We start from the raw sequence: 10,638 nt of genomic DNA, 5'->3' as shown, positions 1-10,638 counted from the left end.
GAAATTGTCCTAATGGCATACAGCAAATGAAACATTTATGTGAGAAAACCTACTAAAACTCAGGAAGAACACTGAGAGTCTGTACATCTGAGCCAACCTGCTCGCTCCATCTCTACCCCCAGTTCATCCTGACAAAAACTCCAATCCAGGTGAATGTAGCCAAGAAATGGGCTCTCCCTCCCTTCAGCTTCCAAGGAAGGGCTACCATATTTCATTGAGAGAGGCAAGTCACTGATGCCAAAAGCTCGGTCTCTCTGTAACCAGTGCCGAATCAAATCTCGGAGACAGAGTTCTGGGTGAAGTAGAAACGAATAGCTTTACTGTTTTTCCAGGCACAGTGGGACACAGTGGGGTCCTGACTCAGGACACTATGTGTCCCAACCCCAAAGGATTTGACGAGGGGTTTTATAAACAATGGTTCAAGGGTGGGGTCTCTGACATGATAAGATTAGGTTGTGTGCAGGGCGTGTACTCCCTTCATCTTGTCTCAGGTGGTGGGTCTCCTAATCTTGATGGGCTTCTCTGGTCCCTTTAATCTCGCCTCAGGTGGTTTCTTGGCTGCTTCTCCTTTGATTAGCAACTGTTCAAATCTGCCCTTTGGAACTCAGGGAAGGTCATAGAGGCTGGAGTCTTGCCTACAAGAAACGGGGTACAAAAAAGGCCTCTGGAAGATGGCGACTCCCATGCATCGGCTCATAGCCCGGAGACAAGCGGAAGCAAATAAGCAACATGTAAGATGTCAGAAATGCCTGGAATTTGGGCATCGGACTTACGAATGCACAGGAAAAAGAAAGTACCTACATAGGCCTTCAAGAACAGCAGAACTAAAGAAAGCTTTAAAAGAAAAAGAAAACAGATTATTATTACAAGAAAGCATTGGAGAAACTACTGTAGAAAGAAAGACCAAGAAAAAAAGGTCTAAGAGTGTTACCAGTTCCAGTAGCAATAGCAGTGACAGTTCAGCCAGCGATTCTTCACCAGAGAGTGAAGAGCTGTCTACCTCGTCCTCCTCAGAGGACAGTGACTCTGATGAAAGCTCCTCCAGTTCATCATCTTTAGCCTCCTCCACAAGCTCTTCCTCGTCCTCTGATGCAGAAGAGATTCCAGCTCTTCTAGTAATAGCAGCAGCAGCACAGAGAGTAGCTCTGAGGATGAACCACCAAAGAAGAAGAAAAAGAAATAGAATTGTTCCATCCATATTGGACTGATGGACTAAAAACATCAATGTGATTCTTAGAAGGGAATTTAGAGTGTGTTAAGACCAAATAGGTTAACTGATCAAAATTTTTAGAGTTCAAAAGTTTCTAAATGTTTTACATTTTAAGAGCATAAAGAGTATTAATAATGGATTATGTATATAAAGACTTTTTTGTTTTAGGAGTGAATCTTGTTTTTCTTTTTTATCTTTAAAATATATCTCTAAAATTAATCAAAGCTGAAATCTAGTAAATCTTTCTGTGATGAAACCTATCTCTTCTCCCTGTGAAATAAATGCCATATTTTGTTATATGTCTGTGCTATGTACCAGACATGTTTTCAGGATAATGCCTCAGAATATCTATCTGGCAGTGAATTTCTAATGCTTTTGGCTGTATGTTATTATGTAAGATTTAATACCTCTATAAACTTAGAGTTTTCCTACTGTTAATAAATGTGCTCTATTTTTATGTTTATGTTCAGAAAGTTGTTCTGACTTCTTGTCCTAAATGAAAAGTTCAAGGAATCTATTAATAAATTGATACCTTTTGGATGGTACAAGTTTCAAGTTACTATGTTGTATCATTCATTTTCTTCTGGTTCTTAGAGTTACCCTTTTATGACAAAAATTATTCTAGAGGAACTTAAAAAGGAACAAAATTCTGAAACTACATAGGACTCTAATCTTGGTGTCTTTTGACAAATTCAGTGTATCAGAAAAGAAAATAGTCATTTAAAAAGCTAACTTAAGTAAAAGTGATATAAATACCATTGTGTGTTGATATGCTATAAAAGGTACCATTCAACGGGGAAAAAAAGGTAGGAGGAAGAGAGGTAATTTTTATAGAAAATTAGAGTGACGTTGGTTGCCTTTTACTAAAGTATTCTTAAGTTTTCATAAAGATTGCCTTTTACCATTTTGCAATTGTGGTATGACAGTTTATATGGTAACTGATCGTATATGACAGTCTACTGCATAAATATGAATGACTTGGATTAATCTGGTATGTTTACATAGCATATACACAGTTGAAACCTAGCATGAAAGTTTAAAAAGAAATACTGCACAGTATTTCTTAAAAGTAAAGTAGTAGGCCATGGTGAAATTATTTGGTTTAACATCACATTATTTTGTGATATCTTTTAAACTTTTTGGAAAGAGGTATCATTTGTAGAAAAATCTTGATTTGGGTTAAATATAGGTTTTTAAAGTACAGATGCTGTCTTTTCATATTTCTATGAAAAAGCAGTAGAAAATTACTTTTGAAGAAAATAGACTTCTATTTAAATGTTTAAATATATGTATGTTGTGAGTTTAAAGAGCTGTAATTACCTGTTTGACAGAACTGTTGCTTTCAATGATTGTAAATAAACTCTCAAAACATCATTTTAAGGCTCCATACAGAATGTGTCAATTGACAGGCAAATTTAATATATTACTAATGAAATACAATTTACAATGTAATCTCTGTAAGGGTAATTTTAGCAGTTAAACTTGGAAGGGAAACAAATGTGTACATACGTTACATCACTTGTAATTAAATAAAGCTCTGTTTGTGCTGATGAGCTTAGAAAATAAAAGGCCTCTGTGCCTGGGCACCCCACAGGGCCCCCTTTGGTTTCATCACCAGAATTTCTCATTCCCTCCAACTCCAAGTTGCAGAGGATAAATTCCAGGTATTACTGGAGGCTGGCTGAGAGTTACTGAGAGGTTCACCCAGCCCTCACTTAGAACCTGGAAGGTCTTCTCCAGCCATGGCTGGCAAGAATACTGGGGTCCTAATCACCCTGACATCAACTCAATCATAGAGCAGAAGTTCCACACCAGGAGAGTCAGGTCAAAGGACCAGAGGACCAGAGGCTAACTGCTGCAGATTGCCCTGGAATAGGAGTGAGAGATTTTGCCCAGGTTGAGAAGCAGTTTCTAAGAGACCTCTGAAGCTTTTTCCAAAGGAAATGATAAAGTCATTATTAGAAATAGAGTTTGGTGAGGTTCAAGCCTAAGGGTGTTCTTGAAAACAATAGCTTCTCTTAATTAGGAGTAAAAAGCTTTCCTACAGGCCAGCTAGTTCACCAGAGAGAAACAGAGATAACTAAGAAGTACCCTCCTGAGTACAAAAGATAAAGACTGTTCTCAAAAATATACTCTTGTCTGAATTTAATCGGATCAGACTACAGAGCTATTTATGCCTCAGGGCATTGTCAAAAACTATCGAGTAGTCAGCTGGTAATTGGTGGTGCCCAACAGGTGGGTGTGATACCAGATGAGGCCGAATGATCAGGAAAGGAGACACTCAAACAGAACCCTGCTAAAAACGCCGTCACCTCAGATAACTGTGGGGCTGTGCCCTCTCGGACACCCCGGGTTTCACACTTCAGGAGAGACAAACTTCACTAAAACAGTTTAGCGTGTCACTAAACAAACAAACAAGCAAATAACAAGCCTCAGAGCCGGGGAGGGGAATCATTAGTGCTTGCCTAGAGCTCGGGTACGAAGATGGGGAGGTGACCAGGAGTGTGGGATTTTTTCTTAGGGTGATGCAAATGTTCTCAAGTTGATTGTGGTCATGGTTGCACACCTCTGAAATTTTTTTTTTTTTTTTTTTTTTTTTTTGCGGTACGCGGCCCTCTCACTGCTGTGGCCTCTCACTGTTGTGGAGCACAGGCTCCGGACGCGCAGGCTCAGCGGCCATGGCTCACGGGCCCAGCCGCTCCGCGGCACGTGGGATCTTCCCGGACCGGGGCACGAACCCGTGCCCCCTGCATCGGCAGGCGGACTCTCAACCACTGCGCCACCAGGGAAGCCCTCTCTGAAAATATTAAAAGCCATGGGTGGATTGTATGATATGTGAATAATATTTCAATACAGATGTTTTTAAAAAGACTAACAGTACTCTTCAGGCATGGGAGGTGACAATCCCCCCTCAAATACTCTGAAGTTCTTTAGACAGCCAAGGGAAAGAAATATTTTTCAGCCAAAGCAAAAATTGTAAACTTGCCTGGATTTATTCAAATTGTTTGGCAGTGGACCTGTGGGAATTGGGCTCTGGGCTGATGTTCAGCCAGCATTTCTAGTGACCAGTAGCAATGATGTCAGGGTGGCATGTCATTTGTCATGTTTGTCACCGGCTGAAATAAACACTCCTGCCTGTGGGCCATGCACGTAACATCCTCCCAAGCAGGCTGTGTTACGAACTCTACAATCCTGTGTATTTTATCACTAATCTCACATTGACCTTATGCTGTGAGCCTCAAGCTACTAAGGAAAGCGAAAGACTTTAGATAAGTGAATCTAATTAGAAACATTTACCTCCATGTCCTTCTGTTTGTTTAAAAAGCTTACAATTTTCAGGTGATGCTCAGTTTTTTTATTACAAATTTTGCGTTTGTTAACTAGACACTTTCTTTAATTCCTCATTGATTTGCTTCCTCAACATGGAAACCTCTTGTCTGACTCCTAACTTTGATATGACTAAGTCAAATGGCCTTGGTGACATTCATTCTAACTTGAATAGGAGTTTTTTTGTAGTCAGTCCCTATTACTTATTTAGCATTGACTGAGGAAAGCCATTCCTCTGCAAAGAAGGTTATATTATGTGACGTTCAGTGTGGCATGGGGAGAATATTTAAGAGGAAAAGGTTGTCAACTTAGTCAAATCATTAACAATCATTCATTCATTCATCCAACATCACTAATCCAGCATGTGCCAGGCACACTGCTAGGCCTTAGGGACATGGCAGTGCCTAAAACAGATGTGGTACCCACTCTCAGGAAGTGCACCATCCAGTGGCGTTGCCCCTGTGGTTGACTCAAACTGTCAACCCGAAGAGATGTCTGTGTTACAGACCATTGATTCTTTTCCTATGCCGTTTGCACTTTTCCCTCAACTAAAGGGAAAGAATATCCCAAGTTTTTGTATTCAGAGGAATGTTAATCCTCCTTTCTCTGTATGTCTGTCCAAAAGAGGCTAGAAAAATGAAGTAATGGATTAGAGGTGTTTACACAATCATGACAAATAGCATACATGCTGATGCAAAATTACCAACATCTTTGCTATCCTTATCCTTCTGTTATATGTGAAATTCAAATATACTTATAAAACATTTTCCTTATATATCACTTTCAAATTCTCAAAATACTTCTACAGTTTCTCATTACAAAGTAAATTGAATTGTCATATTTAAAAATTATTGACAAGATGTGATAATTTTTAAAAGAATTCCAGGAAGACCAAAGTTTTGGAGTAATGTGTAAATCACAGCAAAGGAATAGGGAAAAAATATTTAAGTGAGGTAGAAGGAAGCAAACCTGGATCTTACTGACAGGGTATTAAAATTAATAACGTATGGACTTCTCTTTACATTACACTTCTTAAACTGATTCTTGTGAAAAACAGTATATCAAAAATTATCAATATCACTCTAGAGACATCCAAACTATCAAAAACTGGAGGCGAATAAAAAAACAAAAGAAACACTGTTGTTGGAAGTTCAAGTGGCAGAGGGCGCCTCTTGCTCCCTTTCACATTAGGGACTCACGTTTTAGGAAGAGCTCTGGTGAAGGCCTCCAGGCCCTACTGATGTCACTTCAGATTCTCTTGGGGTTTGTCTCCCTCTCCAGGTTCTGCCTAGTCCCCAGTGTACTTCAGCTTTAAAAGATCTTACGGATTTGCTGCTCTATTTTTTAATATTGAAAACTATTGTTTTCTTTAATACTATTTCTCATTTTTTAAATCCATGTAATACTTTCCCTCAATTTTTAAAATGTTAATGTAGTACAGAGAAGCATATATAACTCAGTCCAGCTCAACAGAGGCTTATAGTATACATGGCCATATTAAGGATTTATTCATCAATTCTAACTTTATTGAGTGCTTTTGTTTTTAAACATGATAGGTGTTGAATTTTGTCCAGTGCCTTTCTTGCATCTATGAAGAACAGAAATGCCCATAAGATTTTTTTAAAATCATAACTCTGTTAATGTGTTAGATTTTATTAATGGATTTTCTAATATTTAACCACTCTTCAATTCTTAGAATAAATCTTACTTGATAAGAATGCTTAAGTTTTTAATGCATTGTTGAATTTTATTTGCTAGTAATTGATCTAAGATTTTTACTCAGATAGTAATAGGTGGGCTTGGTCTGCAGTTTTCTCTTTTTGGTGAAATCTGTCAAGTTTTGGGGAAAAAATCTTTTACTAATTTTTAGATAAACTTAAAAATTTTACCTCTTTTTCCCTGCAATCAAATAATTAAGGAACATTGAGATTATATGATTTTTAAAGTGTACTTTTGAGGATGAAGCAAGTCTTGCATGAAGCCATCAAGGTCACGTGCTTTTTAACTACTTTCCCTTTTATTCTGTGGCAACTGGTCTTTTTAGGTTTTCTCTCTACTGGGGTCAATTTGAGTCGGAAGTATTTTTTTTATAAAATTATCCATCTTATCTAAGCTTTAAAAGAAATCTGTCTGGAGTTTTTTATTTAATCATACTCTAAACAACACTGATCATGGACACAAGTCTTACTCTTAATATTTCAGCAGTACTCCCAGGGCTGTGATAATCTCAGCATAGCTGCTATTTTTTTTTAATTATTGGTTTTATATTCTTAGCTTTAAGATATCGCACTTTAAATTTTATTACTTTATGTATAGCTAAATTTGATTGTAAGCTTTACATTAATTGGCAGATTGCCAGTTTACAGATGGCTATGCTTTCTACTTCTGAACATTTTTTATTGTAAAGAGATCCTATAAAATACCTGCTAGAAATCTTTTCCACCTTTTTCAATGAAGTGTACTTTGGCATATGAAATGAGAGGAGACTTGGGTAACCAAACAAAATTTAGCATCTCTCTCTTCTAATTCCAAGTTGCACTGAAACGTTGCTTTCCAGACCTTGCTAAGTCTTTGTGACAGTGCCTACCGAGTTTATACTCCCGGTGTTTCTCTCCTCCTTCATGAGTCTCTGAACCTTCGTACCTTCATCTCTTTTTCTCTTCCATCTGAAAATGGCCTGCCTTTGTTGTTTACTAGGGAAAGATTCCCAACATTTTCAATTGAAAGTCTCTCTCTCTCTCTCTCTTCCCCATATACCTCAAGTTTCAAACATTTGTTCTAACAAAAGATGCTGTATTTATTGAATATTAAAGTTGCATTTTTTTAATCCATGCTGCCAGTGTTTTCATGATTGTAGATCTAAGGAAAGACTCCCTTAGGAAAGCTCACAACATATATTACATTTCCATTTCATTTGTTGATATTTTTTAAATGTTCCTTTATAATTTGAAGACTCCAGGTCCAGGGATTCTATGCTGGAATCAACATGGTAAAACACCCGCTTTCCAAGTCATCTCAACAAGAGGAACACAGGAACTTGAAGAAGCACTTTCCAGTAAATGTGGAAATAGCATATTTCATTACGTAAATAGATTTTTCCTGCACTGGTCTGCCTTATGACCAGACATCTGCTAATCATACCAGAGGGCAAGACTACAAAGGCCAATTTACATTCCGTTTGTGGTGTCCTTGATTTGTTTCTAAGAACCAGAACAAGATAAAGGGTTACAAATGATTTAATTATGAACAGTCACGGCCTTGCCTTCACCCAGCGGGTATCGGGGTCTGTGGCTCCATTGGCCTCGCAGCAAAGTACTGACCACCCTGGGGAAGACTTTCAAGATTCCCTTAGCACAGACTCAGGATCCCCTTAGCACAGACTCAGGGCTTGGGTCTCTTCCTTAGCCACAGATGGACATTGTGCTCAATATACTGAGAAATAAAATGACACAAGCTGGTGGACTCCTTTGGATTAACTGCTTCCTCCTTGTGCTCTGTCCACTTCTCTGGCCGTGTTTTAATAACAACTTCTCTTCTTTGAAGTTCATTCTTAGTGAGATTATTTTCCTTGCTTATCCAAAGTTCTCTCTCACATTGTGTGTGTGTGTGTGTGTGTGTGTGTGTGTGTGTGACTTAGACTTAATTAAAACTCAGTTTTCAAGGGATGGGGGTTGCAGCCTGGAGCAGAAACCAGGGGGCCTGAACTCTGTTTCTAAATTTGGTTCTTATTGGCTCATTGGCCAACCTCTTTTGTTGTCTCATATTCAAAAAATAAGGTTAACAATGGTTATTTTACAGGAATATTGTAATTAATAGTATACACGAAAATATTCATAAAAAAACTAAAAAAAAATATGTGAGGGTAAAATGCAATTATCTTTGTAGCTCTTATTTATTTAAAACTTATATATATATGTGCCAGGCACCTTATGTATATTTTAAGCATATTAAAACTTTTAATATTTACCAGTCCTTGACATAAGTACTATTATCTGCATTTTATATATAAGAAAATGAAGCACAGAGAGGTTAAATAACTTGCTGAAGGTCACACAACAGGTCTGTCTACAGAGCCTGTGCTCCCTTATATACATACAGTGCCTTGGTCAAAAAGGAGAAAAGAGTAATAGTTAAACATGGACAATTATATTTAGTGAAAGATACTTATTTAAAAGATTTCAGTACTGTTCTTTGACCAATCCAGCATCCTTGGCCATTAAAATAAGCCCACCAAATTTCCAATTAACAGAGTCTAAATCTTACTAGTTATTTCATATATACTCATGGGACTTCCCTTGTGGTGCAGTGGATGAGACTCCACATTCCCAATGCAGGGGGCCCTGGTTCGAACTCTGGTCAGGGAACTAGATCCCACATGCATGCCACAACTAAGAGTTCGTGTGCTACAACTAAGGAGTCCAGGAGCCACAACTAAGGAGCCCACATGCTGCAACTAAGAAGCCCTGGAGCCACAACTAAGGAGCCTGCCTGCTGCAGCTAAGGAGCCAGTGAGCCACAACTAAGGAGCCCACCTTCTGCATCTAAGACCCGGTACAACCAAATAAATAAATAATTTTTTAAATAAAAGACTTTTTAAAAAAGTATTTATTTTCAAAATTATTTATGAATGACAGGCAACTGTGAGCTTTTTGTGGATACTTTTTGTAGCTGCACATTTGGCATGCTTTGTTTTTTTTTGATTTTTTTTTTTTAGGTTGTGCTCCGCCCCCTTCCCTCCCGTTTCACTATGGATATGAGGGCACATGTATCTCTTTTAGACGTTGCTTTCAATTGTTTTGGGTATATAACCAGAAGCAGAATTTTGCTGGATCAGATGGTAATTCAATTTTTTTAAATTTAATTTTATTTTTTATACAGCAGGTTTATACATATTACTGTATACATGTCAATCCCAATCTCCTAATTCATCACACCACTACCCCAAGCCCCCCCCATGCTTTGTTTTCTGGGTTTTTTTGGGGGATACCTTATTTTTCATTGCAGATTTATTTGGCAATGTACAGTAAATTTTGTAAACTTGCATCAAGTTTATGAATAAAGAACCATTTCAAAATTATTTAAGACAAACAAAAATTTCATGCAGTCAAGAATACTGATCATTTTTTTTAAATCTATATTTATTAGAAAGTTAGTTCATTGGTTATCTCAGAGTTATCTCATGTCTAATGTAAAAATCTTTATTTTTGAGTTACCAAATTTATTTTGAAACCTTTCCCATTTAGGCAGGAGGAGAACACTTTGATTTTCATCTGGTCCCAATTTAAACAATATAATCCCATTCTTACCTCCAAAAAATGTCTATTAGATATTTCTCTCACATTTTTGGTTGTGTTTGGTGCATCTGAATACTTATAAAACTGGCTTATTGCTTTTTACGTCAACCTTACCTATTATAGCAATTAAGGACAAGGACACCATACATCTGCTCATTTGCACTGGTGGTGACCCACACAGACTGTGGCTTGACCTACTCTGTTTTAATCTTCCCAAGATCATATTTCGGATGCCCCAAGTTCGGACATCTTTCTCTTGTCTTGTTTCATAGACTGGCTGAAACGTTTAACTTGTCAATACAGGCTTTTTGCATTTTCTTATCACTCAGTGAGTGAGACTGAAGGACAGCTTATGGGACACAAAGTATACAGACTCTTTTTTTTCAGGCGCTGTTGTGTTTACAGCTAGTAGCACCTGGTGGCATTAGATGGGGGAAGAAAGTGAGGGACCTGTAATCTCCAACTGCCTCCTTCCCCACAGTCTTTGATATGGATAACTGATGCTTTTCTATATTGAATGAAAAAGTGTTATACAAAAATAGCTTTAAGCCCTTCTTTTCAGAAACTGTGGAGCAGCCACTGTGTTTAGCAGGACTGGAATCCCAGGTTCCCTTTTCCTGACTCCTCTGTCTCCCAGTCTGACAACTCTCCCCGATTAACAGTGTATGTGGGGAGCTATGAGCATGTTTGGACTGTCCTCATCATCTTCTTTTATGAGCATCTAATGTTTGGGCTTATTGAATAAGAGAAAACCTCCTAATTTAACTCAATCTCAATTTTGGTCAATATTGCCTCTCCTATTTTATA

The 10,638-nt window shown here is 37.9% G+C and overlaps 1 pseudogene across 1 annotated transcript; it reads left to right on the top strand.

Moving 5' to 3' along the window:
- Positions 1-671: 671 nt before the first annotated feature.
- LOC308605084 lies at positions 672-1,183 on the top strand (annotated as a pseudogene). The gene has a single exon. The product of its transcript is annotated as an uncharacterized misc_RNA (transcript).
- Positions 1,184-10,638: the final 9,455 nt, after the last annotated feature.

The sequence above is a fragment of the Mesoplodon bidens genome (assembly GCF_964165515.1).
Source record: "Mesoplodon bidens genome assembly, chromosome: 17".
In the NCBI taxonomy this organism is placed as follows: Eukaryota; Metazoa; Chordata; class Mammalia; order Artiodactyla; family Ziphiidae; genus Mesoplodon; species Mesoplodon bidens.
Note: the sequence above shows the minus strand (reverse complement) of the source record. Positions and strands in the feature narration are given on the sequence as shown.